Below are 21,730 nucleotides of genomic sequence, written 5' to 3' on the forward strand. Positions count from 1 at the left end.
CCTCATTGCTTCTGGGCGATATGCTCTGCTACAGGCTGGGTACCCACCCTGCTTCAAGGAAAAAATAAATGGATCAAAGACAAAGTCAGGTTCAAAGCATTGCCTCAGACAATAAAAAGTAAATAAACACTCGGTTTGGGGACCTGAGTCCCCTCTGTCCCCAGCTTCAAGCACACAAGAAAAATCCTCTCAACTGTGGTGGAATTTCAGACAGCAGCAGATAGGGACTGGGTGAATTATTAGGGGCAAGGGACGTGCTCAGACTTCTCACATGGCACACACGGATAATGGTCAATTTTGCTAATGGCTAAGAAGAATCCTGCCTTACACACCTTCAACTCTGAAGCATGGGATCTCCTGGAGATCAGACAGAGTGATCCTCACAAGGTAGCTTGTGATTCCCACTGAGGCAGCTAAAAAACCAAGGAGAATTCTTGCCTATATGCTCACTCAATGATCTCAAAACCTGGGGGAACCACAGTTGACAATAGGGCAATAGGTTGAGGAAATTCTGAGTAGTCCTTATGATGGGCCTCTTCCAAGTGGGCTATACATGTACAACTCAAATTCTTGCTAGGCCTTATTGGCTGTTCTTCATGGCGCCCAAAGAGCTCTATCCAGGGAGAAGATAAATGAATGGCTTCCATGAAGGAGGAATGAAGACTTACATGGAAGAGGAGACAACTGATTCATGCAATTGATCTATCCACCCATCCATCCATCCACCCACCCATCCACCCTTCCATCCATCTACCCATCCACCCATCCATCCACCCACTCATCTACCTACCCACACATTTATCCATCCAACCATCCATCCACCCACCCATCCACCTACCCACACACCCATCCAACCATCCATCCATCCATCCATCCATCCATCCATCCATCCAACCATCCATCCATCCACCCACTCATCTACCTACCCACACACCCATCCATCCAACCATCCATCCATCCACTCATCCATCCATCCATCCATCCATCCATCCATCCACCTGCCCACACACCCATCCATCCATCCATCCATCCACCCACCCACCCATCCACCCATCCATCCATCCACCCATCCATCCATCCATCCACCCACCCATCTACCTACCCACACACCCATCCATCCAACCATCCAACCACCCACCCATCCACCCACCCATCCACTCATCCATCCATCCACCCATCCACCCAAAAACTCATCCCTTCATCCAAAGTGTATATGATGTAAGTACATACTCTAGATGATCTAGTTTAGGAATAAGAAGTTGTCAAAACAAATAAGTCAGAGTCACAGGTTTTAGTTTTACGTGGTCAAGATGACCTTCGTTACATAGATCATAGGGCATTAGAGGATCATACACCTTCATAAACTTCTTTCATATTCAAAGCCCAGCATAACCAAGCTCCATTTTATCTTCCAAGTTTATCTTCCGCTATCTACCTGTCTTCAGACACACAAGCCACCCTTCCCTGATGATGTTCCTTTGTCCTTCCTTGGTCAATGCATTTCTTTCACTTTGTGTAACATACTCCATCTTTTCATAACCTCGTCCCAGCCCTCCAAGACCCTGCTTGTTCTGCCCCCCCACCCCCAGGAAGCCCCTTCATACCTGTCCCTCTGAAAGTGACCTCTCTAACCTCAGTGATGATGCCATGGGTGGATAATTCTTCTCTAAACTCTAACTTTCTAGAGAAATATAAGGAATGATTATTAGCTAATTGCTTGTACCAAGTCTCTTCTGGTGTTTATCCCACATAACTTTTACAATGGCTAACTGTGCACATAAACCTTCTCCATGCACATTACAGAGGCAGGAACCCAGAATTCCTCACCCATGCAGCCTTCACACAGCCCGCCAGGTCAACACTCTTACACACTCCTGGTCAAATCCACAGCGTTAGGTGGGAGCTGCTTGGCCTAAGAACTGCCACAGACCAAGTGGCAGAAGTTCCCGCCAGCTCCCTTCCCACTCTCAAATGCAGGGCAGAGCAGCCCCAAGAGCCTTCCAACCTCATCCACATCTCCCCACACTCCTATTTCACAGAACAGACACACTATACAGAAGTCAAGGTCACAGTATTTCTCAGGAGTTCCTGACAAGGGTGCTTATCCTATGACTGCAGAGAAAACTGGAAGGAGAATGCTCCCAGGGACCAGAGAGAAGCTCACCCCTTCCCTCCCTGCATGGGTACCAGCATGGTAGTCACCTGGGTCAGCAGGCCTTTCTGAGGCCTGTAGCACTGCCAGAACAACCTGTTACTCACCTAGCACTCAACCAGCACTCAGTCAGCACTCAGCAGGCACTCACCTAGCACTCAGTCAGCATTTAGCCAGCATTGAGACAGCACTTACCTAGCATTCAGACAGCACTCAGCCAGCATTCACCTAGCACTCAGCCAGCACTCACCTAGCCCTGAGCCAGGATTCAGCCAGCACTCACCTAGCACTGAGCCAGCACTCACCAAGCATTCAGACAGCACTCAGCCAGCACTCACCAAGCATTCAGACAGTACTCAGTCAGCATTCAGCCAGCATTCACCAAACATTCAGACAGCACTCAGTCAGCACTCACTTAGTACTCAGCCAGCACTCACCTAGATTTCAGGCACTCACCTAGCATTTAACCAGCACTCGGCCAGCACTCATCTAGCACTCAGCCTGCAGCACTCACCTAGCATTCAGCCAGCAGCACTCAGCCAGCACTCACTTAGCATTCAGACAGCAGCACTCAGCCAGCATTCAGCCAGCAGTTACCTGGCACTCAGCCAGCACTAACCCAGTGCTCAGATAACACTCACCCAACACTCACCCAGCATTCAGACAGCACTCAGACAATACTCACCTAGCACTCAGACAGCACTCACTCAACATTCAGCCAGCACTCACCCAACACTCAGAGAGTACTCAGACAGCACTTACCCAGCACTCAGTCAGGACTTAAACAGTACTCCCTAGTATTCAGCCAGCACTCACTTACCACTCACATAGCACTCAGCCAACATTCAGCCAAGCACTCAGCCAACATTCAGCCCAAAATCAGCCAGCACATAATCAGCACTCAGTCAACACTCAGCTAGCATTTAGTTAGCACTCAACTAACACTCAGAAAGCACTCACTCAGCACTCACTCACCTTACAGTGAGACCAATACTTAGCCAGCATTCAGACAGTACTCAGATAGCACTTACCCAGCACTCAGACAGCACTTCACACTACTAGCCTAGCACTCAAGACAGCATTTATTCAGTACTCAGATAGTACTCACTCAGCACTCAGACAGCATTCAGTCAGAACTCAGAAAACACACACCCATTACTCAGGCAGTTCTCACCTCAGACAGCACTCAGCATTGGGACAGCACTCACTCTGCACATACCCAACACTTAGTCAGCATTCACCCAGCACTCAGACAGCACTAACTCAGCACTCAGCTGGCACTCACCTAGCACTCACCTCACACCCAGTACTCAGCTAGCACTCACCCAGCACTCTCCCAGCATTCAGCCAGCACTCAACCTGCACAAACCCATCACTCAGCCAGCATTCACCTAGCACTCAGAGAGCACTCACTCAGTACTCAGAGAGCACTCACCTAGCACCCAGAATTCACCTAGCACTCACCTAGCACTCTCTCAGCATTCAACACTCAGCCAGCACTCAGGCAGCACTCCTGCACAAACCCAGCACTCAGTACTCACTTAGCACCAAGCACTTAGCTAGCACTCACCCACCACTCAGCACTCAGTCAGCACTCACCCTGCATAAACCCAGCACTCAGACAGCATTTAGCCAGCACTCAGAGAGCACTCATTCAGCACTCAGCCAGCATTCACCTAGCACTCACCTAGCACTCAGCACTCAGTTAGCACTCACCCTGCACAAACCGAGCACTCAGCTAGAATTCACCCAACAGTCAGCCAGCACTCAGACATCACCCACCTAGCACACACTGAGCACACACCAAGTTTTACTAATACACACGTGATCACCATTTATACGGCTAGCTCACATCCAGGATGGCATGTAAACTTCCTAGAGAGTTTTGAAAAAATAAAGTTTTAAATGATTTATAATTATATTTTATTAACTGACATATATAAATACCCCTTGATTTCAGCTTCACCTGTATTTATTAAGATAGGTTAAAATAGGTTTCCCTAAACCAATAAATATATAAATAGTACCTACTGGCTGGTTGGCTTCACATGATCTGTTTCCCTTCAAATATCCTGTCTCACAAATTTATGCTGACACTTGTATAGTCTGACTTAGGTGTTTCTTGTGCTAGATTGAAGAACCCTCAACACCTCACCATGCCCAAAAAGAGAGAAAGACAGACAGAGAGAGAAGAGGAAGGAAGGAAGGAAGGAAGGAAAAGAAACATAAAACAACACTCTCGCCAACTAGTTCCTGTATTGCATAATCCTTTTACGGAGGCTAATTCAACAGCTTATATCAAATTTGAAAATATATATATTCTTTGACCCAGCTAGGAATCTATACTAAAGAATTACTCACCTGTGTGCAAAACCAAAACCAAACCAAAACCAAAACAAAACAAAACAAAAACAAAAAAACAAAAAACAAAAAACAAAGAACCTCTATGTTGAAAGATGCTCTCAGCCACATTTCACATAACATCAAAAAAGGAGGACATCTATTCCATGAAACAATACGGCGCCGTTTTAAGAATAAGAGAGAAATGCCAGCAAAGTTGGGGAGCAGTGGGGAGGCTCATTCACAGACACAACAGTAGGAACCAGTACAACCACTCTGAAAACCTGAGTCCCTATTCGGACTGCAGGTGGCCCTGCTCCAAGACACAGCAACTCTCTGCAAAGATGCCTACCCAACAGAGATGCACGCACAGTCTGCAGAAGACCTGGACCATAATGACCTTTGCCACACCATTCATAACAGCAAAGAAACTCAAGACAGCCTGAACACCCATCAACAGCAAACGGACACCTGTACCGTGGCCCATCCATACAACAGCGGGGAAGATGAACCAACAATTCCACCCATACAACACAACGTTATATAGAGGAGAAGATGAACTTACATTTGTCTGATGCCTTTCTGTATGTTACACTGACTTAAAAGTTTATTTAAAAAAGAACGAGGTAGTTCTATAAATTCTGATGTGGGAATATCTCTAAGACATATTGTCAAATGGGGAAATGTTTGCTGTGTGAGCTGGGAGTGAGACAGGTTGTGTGGTAGGCACCGAGAGGCAGGATCTCCTCCTGGATGCGAACAGTGTGCTCCAGGTGCAGGAGGGGCCATGGTTGCTGGGGAGGGAGATGGTAGGAGGAGGATGAGAGAGGAGGTCTCTTCTGCATGGTTTGCAATTTTCACAACCGCACACTCATGAATGTATTGCAAAATTTTAATACATAAAAAAGGCCATTTACTTTTAGTGTCCCCAACCCCCTCCTAGGTGGCAGGCTCTTTACAGGACAAAGTTCCAAGGCCATTTACTTTTAGTGTCCCCAAACCCCTCCTAGGTGGCAGGCTCTTTACAGGACAAAGTTCCTTCTCAGGGCACTCACTGGGGAAGGCAGGTGTGGGACATCGGGTTCCTGGATGCAAAGTTGCAGGCGTCAGGGGCCAGCTCCATGGAGCCCATCAGCCTCCCTAGATGCCCCTGCTTTTGCTTCCCTCTGCCCGCCTGCATTCTGGGTACAGATGTCACCCAGTCGCAGTGGATTAGCAGAAACAGGGGTAAACTGTGTGCTGAAACCACTGACCTTGGTGAAAGGAGGAAGGGAGAGCCACCTTTCCACCTCCTGCAAAGGCTGCTGGGCCGCCTGGGGCCCCACGTGTGATTGTGATACCCAAAGCACCCATGGGCCACGACGCTTGCAACCACACGTGGGGCCCTGTGCTCACTCGTGGAACCTGTGGGTCTCTCAGGCTTGCCTTTTCCTTTCCAGTTTGGCTCCTTCCCCTCACTGCTCTCCAACCGCAGCCCTGCAATCACCTCACTAATTCTCCGGAGCCCCAGAGGTGGCCAGGGCAGGGGCAGAGGTCTGCAGTGTAGCCTCTCCAGGCATCCCTTCCCGTTGTCAGAGCTGAACGAGACAGCTGCTTGGGGCTGAGAAGACACACAGTGTGGCTGATTACTCCCTTCCTGGGGCACACAGAAAGTTTTAGGGCCTCAGGTTTTGAGTCTAACACAGGTGCTCAGGAAACCCCAGGCTTTGGGGCGGTGAGGAAGGGCCCTCTGGACAAATCGAAGTCCATGTCCCTTGGCTATCGCTTACTTCCCTGGCCATTCCCTAATGCATTCTGATGGCCCCAGAAATCCTGCTCCTAAAACCCAGACATGAACACTCCACCCCACTGCAAAGAACCCTGCAATCAGATCAGAGACCATTTCCCAGGTCAGGCCCAGTGGGCACCCTTCTTGGCACGGAGGGACAGAGCCAAGCACAGCTCCCTGTGGCCTCTTGGGTAACTGCCCTCCTCAGGTGGCTCTCAGGGACATTTGCAATTTCGGCACCCGCCCCCCAGCTTCCCTGGTGCTTCCTGGGTATCTAGGGAAGTTCCCTTTGGGCCTCTGCCCTCGCGACCAGGAACGCTTCACCTCCAGAAACCAAGCTGATGCCCGTCTCCCAGGGTGCTTCCCTGTCCCCCCCAACTCCAGGCCGACGCTTCCCACGTCTGAGTGCCCACAGCACTTCAGGGATTTTGCAGCCCCCATGGGGGCCAGGGCGGGAGGGGCTGGGCAGGCAGAGGTAAACTGTCCTAACAGCCCCTGGTACAGGACCTGGCACATGCCGGGGGCCTGACGGAGCTCTCCAAATTGCTTTCAGAGGAAGAGAAGGTGGACTTCATCCTTGCTCTTTTCTGTTTGTTTGCTTTTGGTTTGTTTCCTTGAGACACTTCGGAGCCCAGCAGCATTTCCTAACAACTAAAAAGCCAGAAGCGATGGCCAACACTCGGGAGCCTCCCTTCCCCTGCAGCTGAGGGAAGCTGGCATCACCCATGGAGGCATCTTCCTGAACGTGACCTTCCCCGAGTTGTAGAACACACCGAGGGGGGAGGGGCAGCCCACATCCCAGGCCCGCTGAAGGGATGGGGAGACTGAGGCTGGGGAGGGAGGCAGCCCTCACAACGCTGGCTGGCAGCCAGAACCCAGGTCCTTGCCTTCTTTCTCTCCCTGCATCTCCCACATGGGAGCACACTGTGTGCGCGTAAAGACACGGAGGGAAGGTGCCCACAGTCTTGGAAAGTGTGGCACACATCCTTGGCCAAACGGGGCGACATCACCTACCTTAAAAGTTATAAAATACGCACGGGGAGACATCACCTACCTTAAAAGTTATGAAATACACACAGTAGGTCAAGGAGCACATGGCACACAGTGGGGGTGCCCAGAGACCTCTTGTGGGGGCACCCAGGTCTCCCAGGGCAAGAGGGAAAGTAGCTTTTGCATCAGAAAATACAAACGGGAGGGCTGTTTTCTGGGGCCAGCAAAATCTGGAAGTCCCTGAAGGTCACCTGAGACCAGCCTACAGGGTGTGGGGCAAATGGGCTCTCTGCCGGCTCTGGAAAGAGGAGGGGGCAGGCGCCTTGGGGATGCATCCTCTGGCCACAGCAAGTGAGCGTGTGTGTACAGAATGTCCTCGTGTCAACCTTGCATGAGGGGGGCCTGCAAGCCCGACAACGAACACCACCCTGTAGATCTGTCACCCAGCCCAGGAGGCGAGCCTCAGGGCGGCCCCTTTATTCTGGCTGCCTCTCTGAGGGGACGGTCTGAACGGTCTGGAGCCACCACCACGAACACAGAATGTCACACGAGCAAAGACACTTGTCAAATGCCTTTCCCTTACAAGCACCCTCATCATGACCTGTGTTAATGAAGTTAATTGAATTTAAGATCAATAATGGTTAATTATTGCAATTTGACATTCAGAGATAAATGGCTTTAAGACAGAGCGGGGTGTGTGTGTATGCGTGTGTGCATGTATGAGAGAGTGTATGTGTGTGTGAGAGAGTGTGTGTGTGTGTGTGTGAGACAGAGAGAGAGAGAGAGAGAGAGAAAATGCTCTCCAAAGAAGGTGAGCACATTACAAGCCTAAGAGGGATCCCACGAGCCTTCCATTGATTCTGGTACAATCTGATCGACTTCATCCTCTGATGAATGTGGGCTTTTCAGAGCTACAAGTAAATGTTCTACAAGACTACTCTAACCCTTGTCACTGGCCAAATCTATACGTGCTGTACACCAGAAATCTATTGAGATAGATTAAAGACTTGCTGTGGAAACAAGAGCAGCTTCAATAAAGGTGAAGGTTTATTATATTGACTATTAATGTAACTTAACTGTATGCAGTTATGAACACTTATGGATCAGGGCAGTTTAATTTGGGGCAGTTAGATATGATTATAATTGAACACCAATTTTTTTTTTTTTTTAACATTACCAAAGATGAACTGAATTCTACATGAGGTTGGGGACGGGGGTGGTGGGGAGGCAGTGGAGAAGTCCAGCTCGGATAAAGTAGGTGACAAGGAACTTGCCCAAGGACAGCCTCCAGGGGACAGGGCCACAAGGCTGCTGCAGGGATGGGCCCAGGCCTCCATCATGCTGACCCTGACGGCTCAAGCCCCAGGCCCAGGTCCCTCAGCTCTCTAGGGCCTGACACCTAGGCGGGCTGCAGCTGTCCCCAGAGCTTGGGTCAGGCCTGATGGAGTGGCTCCTCTGACTTTCCTCCAGGTCAGTAAAAAGTTTCCTATTCAGACGGGTTTCTTGGTAGAAAGACACATCCCCAAATACGGGGGTAACCGATACTTGTCCCCGCTCGCATAACCGATACTCCTCCCCGCTCGCAGAACCGATTAAATGACCACTTACAAGATTCATAATGACAAAGTAAATGTTGCCAGGGAAAGAAAGTCCTTACTGATTGCAGAGCACTGACAATAAAATGCTGCTGAGGAGTTCTGTCAAAATGTAAGATTATGCAAAAACACCGTTGAGAACACTGCTAATCATCTGCTTGTGTCAATTACTTGAAGGGTCTCTGACAGCATATTTACATTAAACACATTTCAGGAGCAAAATCCTTAATGTTATATCAGAATATTTTTCATTACCATTAGTGAATCCTTAAAAATCTTTTTTTTCCCCCCTTGGCTACAAAAGGAGCGGTGGTGAGAAGCCTTGGGGGGTGGCCGTGGCGGGGGTGGGGGGGGAGGCGGGGAACGGATGGCTGGGAATTTCAACTCATCCTGTTGAAAAGAGGCAGGGGCGGTGGAAGTCAGATGCGGGGGATCCCAATCCCTTTTTCCTCTAAGGGCAGATGGCGGGGCCCTCGTTTGTCCCCGAAAGCCTCTATGCCAAGTGGGGAAGGAGGCTCTGGCTTTCGCCCTGGCTGGGGTGGCCGGCCTCACGCGCCCAGTGCCACCTCGTTTAATAAGAGAAGCAGCAGGTATACAGGGGTAATTGTTGGAATCAGAACCAAGGTAAGGCGGGGACTGGCACCATTCAAATGCCTCGTCCTGGTCATGCCATCTTGTCCACAATTAGGGTGGCAGGGAAAGGCACGGGGCCTGAGAGTGTGGTTGAAGCGGGCACCTCTGCCATGGTCAGGGAGCAGAGACAGCAGAGTGCAGGACAGTGCAGGGTCCGCCTCAGGGCTCTCCCGGAGGTGACAGACGGCAGGCTCAGAAGGACCCCAGGGTGCTTGGCAAAGATTCTCTGAATGCTCTCAGGAAACCATAACCCAAGACAGCCCTGGGCTTTCCTTGACCATCACAACGGCAGCAGCTAGGATGTTCTGGGGGGGCAGGGGAGTGTTGTTTTGGGGTCATTTATTGACATTTTCCTTAGGCTGCCTCCTCTTTTCCTCCGCACCTACCCCAGGAGGTGGATCTGTCTGTTGCCCCACTGCACAGGTCAGGAAGACTGTGTCCCACTTGGATGCACAGCTCGCCAAGCACAGAACCGGGCTGTGAACCCAGGTCTCCTGGGCTGCTTTCTCACTCCACACAGGGGCCATTTTAGTCATAGGGACAGTGAGATCCCGGCCCTGGAAGCATGCGCTGACACTCCCTGCACTCATAAAGCCAGACAAGGGGGTCTATTAAATAACTTCTGAAAAGCCATGAAACCACCCTAATCTCGAAAAGCTGCTCGGGCTCCCCAGAAGGCACTTCTAAACAGTGCCCAGAGGGAGGACACGACCACTGCCAGGTTACTGCCCACAGCCCCCAGGGGCCTGGAGGCCTGGAGCTGACCCCTCTGTGCTCTGGAAAGCACTGGCCTATAGCAGCTGTGCTGGTGTGACCAAGACCCAAGACTCCACGTCACCGGCAACGCACTTGAAGAGAACGACCCCGGGGCATGCAGAAAACGGAAAGGACTCACATCTACTCAGTCATTCCAGGGGACCCAATGTTTGTGGTTATTTCAGAAACTGGTGTCAAGTTATAGTTAAAACAAAATGAATTCCTTTTAAGAGATTCTATGCTCTGAATATTTTATTGAGTAAAAGCAACCTTCCTCTCGTTCCCAGACGTAGTCATTTCCCTAACTGATCTTTGTAAATGTGTGTCTGCTTTGACCTTAAAATATGACATATGCTTATCACATTTCTCATCAAATTGTGCAAGATAAAAAAAAATAATGCCAAGAGCTACGCGCCCATCCTCCAATCGCACCTCCAGACCCTAAGTGAGCTCGGCATCGAGGAGGCCACGGGCCAAAACACAGCATCCGGGAGCCAAGGTTCTAGTCCAACGAGGCCAAAATTGGGGTGGATTGTGAATGCCCCATTGCTTTCTTGATGGAAATAAGATATCACGGATGAATAATGTGACTTGGGTTCATTTGCATTTCTTTATATAGATTACACACACATCGACATGTAAATATGCACACACACAAATGCAAAAATATAAACACACGTGCACATATCCATCTAGACACACAAATGGACGTTTGCATGAATCTGATCGCCCTACAGCGTCATCCTTGAAATACGTATGAACGAGCAACTACAAGCAAACTTACACCGAGGGAATACACGAGGCCAGAAAAAGTCGTCCCCACAGGCGGGATCTGCCGATTTAGACATCTAGGTCCCCACACACAGGCATCCATTTCGGGTGCACCCTCGCAGCTCTTTGCAAGAGAACGCAAACCTCAGGACCATCGGGTCGCGAACCCCAAAACGCGTAAACTGACCTTTCTCCATGGTTGCCCAGTAAAATGCCAGGGGTACACTCCTCTCTGGAGAGGACAGCGCAGGACTGGATCGACAGGGGCCCCCTGTCTGCACGGGGCACCCAGCGGCCTCACATCACAGTCTAGGGGATTCTGTTCAGAATGCAATTCTCCTAGAGTTCAGCTGGTCCTTTGCCACGAGACCAAATCAGCTCCGGAGAGGGAGAAGGGGGTACCCAAGTTCCTCCTTCTCAGCCAGGCACTTCAGGCCCTAAAAGATTCCAAGGTCTCCCAGTCCAGATTTCTAAAACCCCACAGCTCCCGAGGGAAGGTGGGTGCTGATGAAGGGAGAGACCAGAGCCCTCTGCTACAACCATGATACGATTAGCAGAAGCAAACTGCCTCGGGAGGAAGCAGGTGGGGTGCTCCCGACCATAGGTAACATTCGATGAGTCCTCCCAAGGACCGTGTGCTCGCCCAGGCACCTTCCACACGTTTTCCCGTGGGCTCCTCACAAGAGCCTGATGAAATACATACCCTGATCATTCGCGTTTCTCACACACAGACTCCGAACAACTTGCCTGAGAGGACAAGCCTGTCACGCAGGGCCAGGCTTTGGACCCAGCCGCCGTGCCGACAACGGACTCTCCACCTTTCCCGGTCGAGCTGAGCCCCTACGCTACATCTTCGCTGTTTACAGAAAGAAGCCCCCTCTCCCCGAACTGTCAGACTGGGACCGTCACCAAAAAAATTAATCTCAAGTTTTTTAAAATATCAAAACCTTAAAACGTATAATTAAATTAATCATCATAAATTACATTTTAGCACTGGGAGTTGGATTTATAATATCATTTTCAAACCTCTCTGTGAGATTTAAATATTTTATAGCATATGTGAGTTAGAGGGAAATGTGTCTAAGGGCTTAAATATCGCTATAGAGCAGCAGACTTTGACAAAAACTGTAGCACAACTGTTTCTAAGGTAGTTTGTAAAAATTATTTATTTCCATACCAGTTAATTATGATGGGAGTCTTTGTTGAATGCACAAGCATTAAAAAAGTGCTGATATTTTATGCATCTTTAACTGGAGCGCGATTCCCCGCAGCGCACTGGTAACTCCTTGACATTTAGCATTCACTCACAGCAACTGTAATAAGGGGTTTGATTGCTTCCTTTGCAGATGCAGTAATTTAATAACTGTGATCAGTTGCATAAATTTACTATACAACCATCTTAAGTTAGCCACATTAAAATTAAGCAAAATTGTAATCTGTTGACAGATTATTGCTACTGAACAATTCTACTAAAAGCATTTCAGATTAGCAAGTGCCACGAGCATTTGTGTTTTATAAGCTTGTAAAAAATACGGCAGCTTCCTCCTTCCCCACCCCAACATCCAGTCGCCCCCCTACCCATAGGCGCACACACACCGAAAATCAGAAGAGTAGACAGTTGGGTGAAATTTCTGTGCTTTCTGCCAAATCACCTGGACGGCGGGTTTTGTGATTTGAGATGTTTTGTGTGGCGATCTGTGCTCCCTGGAAGTGAGGTGGGAGGGGTGCGTGTGTCAATTTCTCCCCTCCCCCCACCATCTCCTGCAGCAACTTTGTATTCACTGCTAACAAGGCAGGTTTTAGGAATAAGAGGATCTCTGTCCCCAGAGTAAAGGAAAAGTGCTAATTCCATCCCTTAGTTGCATAAAGGTAAAGGATGCCTGGCTCCTTCCAAGCGAGGTCCCTGCGGCAGACTCCTTAAATCAAGAAGACAACACACAGGACGTCCCGCTCCACTGCTAAAGAAACCCCACCAAGTCTGTAGGAGCCAAGGGGACGGGGCTCAAGTTCCAAGGGCAGGTATTAGCAACAGCATGGCGATCAAGAAAGGAAAACAGTGCCCTTGCCCGCTCTGTTTAGAAGCAAAGTGGGACCCAAATCTCTTGCTTTGTGCCCCGTGAGTTGACTTTTCAGAGCAATGTTTAGCCAAGCAGGCAAGTCAGGAATAACTGTTTCTGATCCTTCCCAGCAAATATCTTTAACCATCTGTTTACACTTGCCAAATATGCTTCCAAGTTTCCAATTTTATCAGTATATAAAAAGAATATCTGTTTTTAAAAAAAATCGTAAATATCTTGTGATGCATCTTTACATAATTCAAGAGAAATTAAAAAAAAAAAAAAACCTCACTTGAAAGCCAGCATGAGCACAGATTTGTTTAAACTTTCATTTACATAGAGGTTTGGGGTGGGTGGGAGCCTCTAAAGGGGACGGGGGCTTTTTTGTACAGCAGGGTCAAATGTCAAAGGTGACCGGCTGCCTGTCAGGGGAGTGGCGGGCGCCATCCCCGAGCAAATGACCAAAAACCCAGAGGACCCATTCTGGGGCAGCCCCGCATATGCAGCTTGTCACTTCCGATGGAGGTATGGGGTGCCTCCCAGACAGGTGACGCGTGGGGCTGGGCGGCAAGCTTCCTGCGGAGCAGAGACCACGGCTGAGCTTGACAAATTGGATGGGACTTCGCTACCAAATTTCCTGCCAAGAGGCCTAACAGTCAAATGTCTATCTTCTTCTCATCACCAAGGAGTGATACCACGACTCTGACACAGTGTCTCCACTACTTAAAGATAGAGTTAATGCAAAATGATCGAGGAACGTGAGCTCTACGGGAAACTTCTAAGAGCCGAGCAGAAGGGACTTCGTGTGTATGTGCACACACGTGTATGTGTGCATGGGCATGTGTGTGTAAAATCTTAACTCTCGTTAGGCAGCGGAGGGCTCGGGGGGAGGGCACAGAGGAGGGGTCTGCCGCTGCCCCCAGTACCTGTGATTCTTCGTGATACGTTGGAGATAGCCTGGGCTAGATTTGTTTGCTTCTAATTATAACTCATTATGCTTCTAAAATATGTTCTTTAGGGTTACCACGTGCAAAAGAATGGAGGTAGGAAAGAAAGAAAATGCACCGGGATTATTAAAAGAAAGAGAAACATACTAATTAGCTAACTAGTATACTCATTTCAATGTTTAATAATATTTTTTAACATTCCAGCATACGCTGCGGAATGAAAAATTACCCACAGCACCACCTGTGCGTCCCCCGGGACATGAGGATTTAGAGTTTTCTCCTGCAGTCTTGGGGCCCTCGTTGCTAAATATTTCTCTATTTCTTTGTATTCCACCCTGTCCCACCCCCACAAATTAAAAAACAAAAAAGATAGTAAATTCTGTTTCCCACTAAAGCCTTTTAAATAACATCTCCACAAAGCCCAACTTAATTACATAACTTAAGTGCTTGAGAAAAAAAAAATAGCATTTATTCCCATAATTTTAGAAGCTGTCGCTACCCCTTTCTATATGGGCAAACTACACCGATTATTTGAACAGCCCCTGTCTGCCCACCTCCCCCAGCCTGGCTAGGAATGGGGCTGTTGCCGCCCTCCATTTTTGTATCTGCTGGGGTCTCCCTTGGCCCCGGGTTCTGGAAAGGTTCTGGGCAGGTTCTGGGCAGGTTCTGGGCTTCACGTGGCCCGGGATGGGGCGAAGAGCCCGTAGCCAGGAAGACAGGAGACGGAGGGATGCAGAGGGTGTAGAGGAACATGGGGCTGGGGACCCGAGGCCGGCCCACCCTCTCACCTGCACACAGAGCACCCATCAGGATCCCACAATTAAAAGCAGGTAATGGCCAAAGCCAAGGGCGCCTCGCACAGCCCCTTGGGCTTGCTTCCTTCCAACTCCACTTCTGACTGCGGGTCAGTCCTACACAAACAAAGGCTTAACAGAAATGTTACCGAGGATATAATAGCCATTTCCAATGATAATACACAATTTTAGCACTGACGCTTGGCTGATTTAGGTGTTCGGTCAACGTGTCAAGCAGCCTGCCTTCCTTAGGCGGGCCTTTAATGGGTAACTGGCAGGCTGTGGCAGCCTTATTTCTGTTTTAGATTTGGTTTGTCATTGGGTATCCATTACCTGCCATTCATCTTTGATCTCTTTGGACAGGCCTGATCAAAAGATGTCATTTGACCTACTCCACTTGGCAGAAACTTGTATGACTCTCATAAAGGGGCCACCCCAGCTATAAATAAAATGACATTATTATTTTTCTGTCCTATCATGTAGAAGAGACAATTATGATAATGCAGTGTCTGTCATCGGGAGCCCAGCAAATTGCTAGCTCTCACGCAACTGTTTAGCTTTCTTATTTGTTTTTTGTCTGTTTTCCTCCATTTCAAGTTGGAAATAAAGCAGAATTGAAATCCCTAATGCTCTGCCTCCCACTCCGACAGTCTCGGGGCTTCTTCCATGGTACTGACATGCAGGTGTGGCTAACAGCTTGTGTTTGTCAATGGTGGGTGGTGGTTATGGCTGGGTTGGCAACGTGAGGCAACGGGGAGATCAGGTTCGTCCTTCATTTAGTGTTTTGAAAACAAGCTAATCTCTGAAATTAGAACCAAGAGATACTACTGAAAATAGATAAAAATCACAGCAAGGGTTTACTGTGTCCTTCACCAGGACCTAAGAGGGAAAGGCGCCTTGAACATTCACCTGCCAAGCTAAAAAGAGATTGTTCAGGAGCCATTGCCAGGGACCTCCCCGCGGCCCAGCTTGGGGGACCCGCCGGCCTAACTGTTTGTTACCTTCTCCACTGTGGACCAACAATACGGGCTCCATTTCTGGAGACTGGCTCTCAAGCCCTTCTGGAAATGGAGGTTTAGGTGATCCAGGGTCGGTCGGCTTCCTTCCTGGGTGGCTGAGAGCTCCACAGGGATACAGAGGGAATGAAGATAGAACTAACTTGGAAGTTGTTCTCCGTTGGCCAGATGCCCGTGTGGACCACAGGTGGCCGTTCTCCAGCTGCCCTGTGCCAGGCACCTGGCCCACTCAGCAGGCTCCATCCAAACTCATGCTCTTTCTTGGGAACAGAGGGCAAAGGGACACACCCTTAAAGACCTCTGCTGAAATTCTGGCTGTGGCTGCTCGAAATCCCGTCATCCTAGAGCTAAAGAGAAGCACCAAGCCCAACACACCTCTTTCAAGAAAGGGGAAAAAGAAGCCCATAGAAAAGGAAGGGTCGGGGCACCTGGGTGGCTCAGTGGCTTAAGCCTCTGCCTTCGGCTCAGGTCATGATCTCAGAGTCCTGGAATCGAGCCCCGCATCAGGCTTTCTGCTCAGCAGGAAGCCTGCTTCCCCCTCTCTCTCTGCCTGCCTCTCTGCCTACTTGCGATCTGTGTGTCAAATAAATAAATAAAATCTTTAAAAAAAAGAAAGAAAGAAAGAAAGAAAGAAAGAAAGAAAGAAAGAAAGAAAAGGAAGGGTCACCCAGAGGCACTCCAGGGTGTTAATGGCAGGGCTGAGACCAGACTCCACACCTCCTAATTCTGCGGTTGGGGTCCACCCACCCTGCCAGGCCACCTGTCACTGTCTCCAGGCTAGCCTGGAGCTCTCCCTTCTGTGAGCAGGTGACCAGTTTACTCTTTGGGGCTGGCCATTCTTCCCAGCAGACTTAGCCACGCAGGCTGGGCAGAGCGTCGCTTGGCACGAAGATACACGCGGTGGTGTGGCTGGCCATCCCCAGCAGATAGCAGGTCACTGGACACAACTCTGTACAGGGCTCTGGGTTTGGGATTTGGGCATCCCAAGGTCTCCTGGTGACACCATTTACCCACCCAGGGGAAAGCCCCCAGAGAGCAAGTGGGCGGGTGAAGAACAGAGGGACGAAAAAGAGGAGCGCAGCCTCCAGCCAGGCTGACACTGGTTAACCTTTACCTTCAGCAACAATGTGGACAGAGTATTTTCCAAGTACAGGAGCCCCAGGCGGGTCAAGGTCATCTCCTGATGGAGTGGGGACACCTATACCAAGACTGTCTCACTTTGATATAGGACACTCATTTTTGAGGAAGAACACATCTGAGTCACTTCATGGCTCTGAGGACCATCAAACCGACAAAAATGAATATTCTGGATGAGCAGATGAGTCAAGAAAGTTCTGGAAATAGTCCCCAAGCTGGGAAGTCTAGGCAAGAAATGCTAAGAGCAGGGAAAGCACTCCCTCAGTGATCCCAAGGTCACTTGTCTTGCAAAGCACCAGACAATGTGCCACAAAGAGAAAAGATGGTTCTAAAGGCTACTGTTGGCATATGAGACCCTTCAGATTCAACTTGGGTACCCCCCTCCCAGGACACTGTTTGAAGTTTTCTCTCACCCTGGAACGAGTTAGGCATCCCTCCTCCACGTTCTCATCCTATTTAGTGTCCATCTCAGTCACGGTACCCACATCAGAATTACAAGTTTCTGTTTGTCGTGTCCCCCACACTCTGACCACCTTGAAGACCGGTGTCCCCTGCACCTGCCAGCACTGGCCGGAGCAAGTGTTCAACACAGGTCTGCTCCAATTGTCCCAGTGACTCCCAAAACACATGCTCCAGTAACCTGGTGCCCTCAGAGGAATTTGTGATCACAGGAAAATGCACACAAGTACATTTTCCTTCCTTGAGCCTGAGCAACATCTCCCTTCCCCATCCCCAGAACCCCAGTCCCATTCATCATGCTGTCACATGACAGTTCTCTAAGCCTCTATTAAGTGCCCCAAACTTCTCAAGCCTTCCTCCATGATAATGAGCCTCTCTTTCCTATGAGCTACTTCTCACACACCCATGCATCAAAAAGTGAAAACCAAGAGTCAGAAAAACCAAAACAGAAAGTGTGGGGACAGAGCCGAGGAAGATAACACCCAGTCTTCCTGGATGCCTCTAAGCAGATGTGAGCTCTCAGGGAAATGGGGGCCACTTCACATGCATTTCCTCTTTCATTCAGATACAGCACTGATCCCAGATGCTGGCATCCAAGACAGGTCTACAAATATCTGCTGTACGATGAACAATGGGTCTGTGGGTCCAGTGCTGAGGGCCAGAAGGAGCATGAACCAGGGGAAGAGGTTTGGGCAAGGTGGTGACTCTCTGAGGGTCATATGGCAGGACATTAAAGGATCCTGGAATCTTACAAGTCCAGGTCCATCTTCCGTGCTGTTCCGAGAAGCTGGGCCACTTGGGCAAACTACAAAAGCTTCCAAGTTTTCCTCTGTAAAATGAGAATGAAAGTATCTTCTTCTGAGAATGGTTAACGGAATTACGCATCTAAAGCGTTTAGCACACAGCCCAGCATATGGCAAACATTCAACAAAGAACAGTTATTTCTGGCATAGAAATTATGCTTTTCCATCAGCAGGGAAGATCCTGCCATGACAAGAAAGGGCAGGACCTGCACAGTGAGAGGATCAGTCCCTGCACCAGGCCCCTTTGCAGTGGGGACAGTCATTAAAGTCCAGGAAACTCTGGCTATCAGCCCAGCCTCTTGAGTCCAGAAGAGGCGGGACAGGATGGAAGCTAAAAAACTATTCTTCATCTAACCTTCTCTCTGCATCTCAAGCCAAGAACTCCACCGGCAGCAAGCCTGGTTGGCTCCTGGCTGGACACTGCCCTGTTCTGGCTACTCTTATAAAAAGCAAGTAAACTTAGAACAGGTAGGGCTGGGAGGATCAGGGGCAGGGTGGGGGTAGCGAGGGTGGCGCATTAATCCAGCCAACATTCTGGCTGGGGAGCCATTTATCAGCTCACTCTCCTTGCCCCCTTCCCTTCACCTCTCAGCTCTGAGGGCAGAGCAGGAGCATCACTGTCTGGGGAGGTGGGAATGAGTGGAAAAATTAAGCAGACGGAACAGGTGCTCCAGAGCCCTTCCGCAATCTGGAAGGTGCCTCGCCCCCCCCCACCCCGGGGATCTTCTTCAAGGCAACAGGCAAGAGGGTGACAGCATGTGGCCTCTGGCTGCATGGGGCTGCTCCTGGAAGAGAGGCCTGATCTTACAAAGCCACCAGTGCAGAGAACAAAACGGAGGAGACAAAGCATGAGTTGGTGAAAGCCATTCGCTTCTCCGCACCCTGCACGCACAGGTTCCAAAGCCGTGGTCAGCGCTCTGCGAGCATGCGCACTGGGACGCCAGTGCAAGGCGCGCAGGTCCCGGTGAGCATGTGCACTGGAAGCCTTCCCACGTAACATCTGCAAAGTGTCGCCGCCTTGAGCCGTGAACGTGGCCATCCTCTCTCTCCATCCTGGACCCTCATTCCTCAAGCCTCATTTCTTGCAAGCCTCAGTTTCCTCAATTGCAGAAGGGGTTGATGATGCCAACTTTTCCCTGGGTTGGCATGACAGAGGCAACCAAAACAAAAAGTGCTTTGTACACTACTCTGGGCTCTGCACACCATGACTTTTAGAGAGGCCAATCTTCCCTCCCACGGCTGGAAACTGTAAGTCGCCAGGGTCTGGCCTAAGTACAAGCACAGAAGCCCAAAAGAAAGATCTAGAGTGGGGTTTATCCATGTGACTATTTAAGTTTAAAATAAGGAAAGTTAAATCAATGTAAATTTCATCTCCGCAGCACTCACCACATTTGGAATCCACAATGGCCACACGTGGTGGTCACCTACCATACTGGGCAGCTCAGAGCAGAACACTTCCATTGGGGAAGACAGTTCCACTGTGTTTGTTGGAGGGGTTCCCCCCACCCAGAAGTCCTCTCTCAGTCTCTCTTAAGTGTCTTCTTGTTTCCCAGCCTCTTTAGAAAAGACCCTTTCCTAGAGGAACAGCTCTTAACCCTTTGGGGGCTAGAGAAGCTACCAGGAATCAACACTTCCTGAGATCCAGAATGTCTCACCATGTGGGACAGATCCACCAGCAGTACAGAAACATACTGGGTGGTTCACGGCACACGGTCACACGGCAATAAATCACTCCCTTGTCCCTTCTGTCACTTTTCTTCTTTTTGCTTCAAGGAGAAAGTATCTGGTTGGTGCTATTGGTCTTTAACACCTCCATAACAGCAGCTAATCTCCCTTTTTAAAAAAGAGGTGTAAGGCATCAGACTCAGGCCACGGGCAGCCAAGAGAATCCAGCTAGAATTTAATGACATTGTTTGATTTCACTGCATTTATTTTTATGGTTATTTTCTCTTTATGGCAAGTTATTCTGGGTCTTCATTTATGGGAGTGACACACTTTCCTTTTAAAAATAAATTTATTTGAGTTAAAACGTGTGTAAATAATAATGTTTAGGCAATACATGTGGGATGTGGACTTGTGAAAGAGCAGGACAGGTTTGGGCCACAGGAGGGGATGCCTGCCCAAGAGCAAATAACAGGCACGGAAGGTTCTGGAGGGGAATCTGTTCGAGGAGCTCTCTTTACATCCCCAGCCTCCAGCCCAGAATGATCGAGCTGGTCTCCCAGTTAATAAGCAGTGTTTGCTCTCTAAGACTTCTAACACCCCAAACTCGTAAGGGAACTGGGCAAGCTCCTATTTAAAAGATCTGAACTTCCACTTTGGGGAGGCAGCTGTCTGAAACCTCAGTATCCATTAAAGAGTAGATACTTCGTCTCCAAATCATGGCTCCCCTTCCTGGCCACTGACCAGAGCCTGGCCACCAAGTCTGCCGTGCGGGAGGGGGACAGCACCTGAGTCTGAAATACGAGCATGTCATCTGGGGATCTGGGGTACCGGCAAAAACACCAGCAGTAATGTTCCTGGCACCGCACGCGATCTGCCCACTGGGCCGCAGAAAGGCTTCCTGTCCCCACACATCTGCCAGTGCCTCTGTGAGGCTGACACGCATCTGTCTCTTCCAGACACCCAGCATGCTGGCAGCCCCACGTGAGACTGCCCTGACTTGGGGCGAATGTGCTGCAGGGTCAGACAAACGTCAGATGCATTGGACAGGAGGAGGACCTCGGAGTGAGACAGATCCCTCCCCATTGCCTGCCCAGGCCCCCGGATGAGTCACCATCAGAACTGGGATGTCATGAGGAAGGGTATCAAGTTCAGAGTCTAGACACCTGCTCCTGGCCCAACACTCACACTTACCAACACGTAACTTGGAGTAAACGATTGACATCCACGTGCCTCGGGGTCCACCTGTGAATCAGGTAATACCTTCATCCTGGGGTATCCCTCGGCCCCCACCCAGGTCCACATCTGGGGAACCACACAATTCCCAGCCCCTGTATGCCGGCCTTGTGGGGGGGCTTTGGGCCTCCCAGGATGCAGGGAGAGGGTGCTCTGCGAATGACATGACCTGGGGCCGCCTCTTTGAGGCCCTAGAGGACCAGGAAGGGTGCTTCCGGCCCCCAGTCTCTCCCCATGGCCAGGACGAGAGGCCTTCCTCTCCTGCAGTGTGCACGAAGAATGTGAGGCCCCGCCACAGCCATCCCTACCCTTCTGCCAACAGGCTCTGTGGCCAGAGCGATGGCCGGGACTCTCCCTGAGCAGGCAAGGGTGTTTTGGGAGCAGGGAAGAGCAGGCAGCGGTGAGGGACACGGCCAGGGCTGTAGGGGTAGCTCTGTAGGATCCAGAGAACCCGGAAGACAGGGACAGCCCCGCCCACACTGAGTTCCAACACCAGCCTACTCCTCACCTCCTCCTGCCTAACCTTCTCCAGGCCTGGCTTCTGATGCATTTTGAATCCTTTCTAATGAGAGCATTTCACAGCCCCTTGTGCTACTACATTCTTGTGCAGAACT

The 21,730-nt window shown here is 49.9% G+C and overlaps 1 protein-coding gene across 2 annotated transcripts in view; it reads right to left on the reverse strand.

Annotated features, from left to right (window-relative positions):
- TSHZ3 (teashirt zinc finger homeobox 3) overlaps positions 1-21,730 on the reverse strand; it is a 72,123-nt gene that overhangs the window by 15,178 nt on the left and 35,215 nt on the right. The window lies entirely within an intron of this gene.

This window comes from Lontra canadensis, unplaced genomic scaffold (assembly GCF_010015895.1).
Source record: "Lontra canadensis isolate GAN:19392208 unplaced genomic scaffold, GSC_riverotter_1.0 scaffold208, whole genome shotgun sequence".
Taxonomy (NCBI): Eukaryota; Metazoa; Chordata; class Mammalia; order Carnivora; family Mustelidae; genus Lontra; species Lontra canadensis.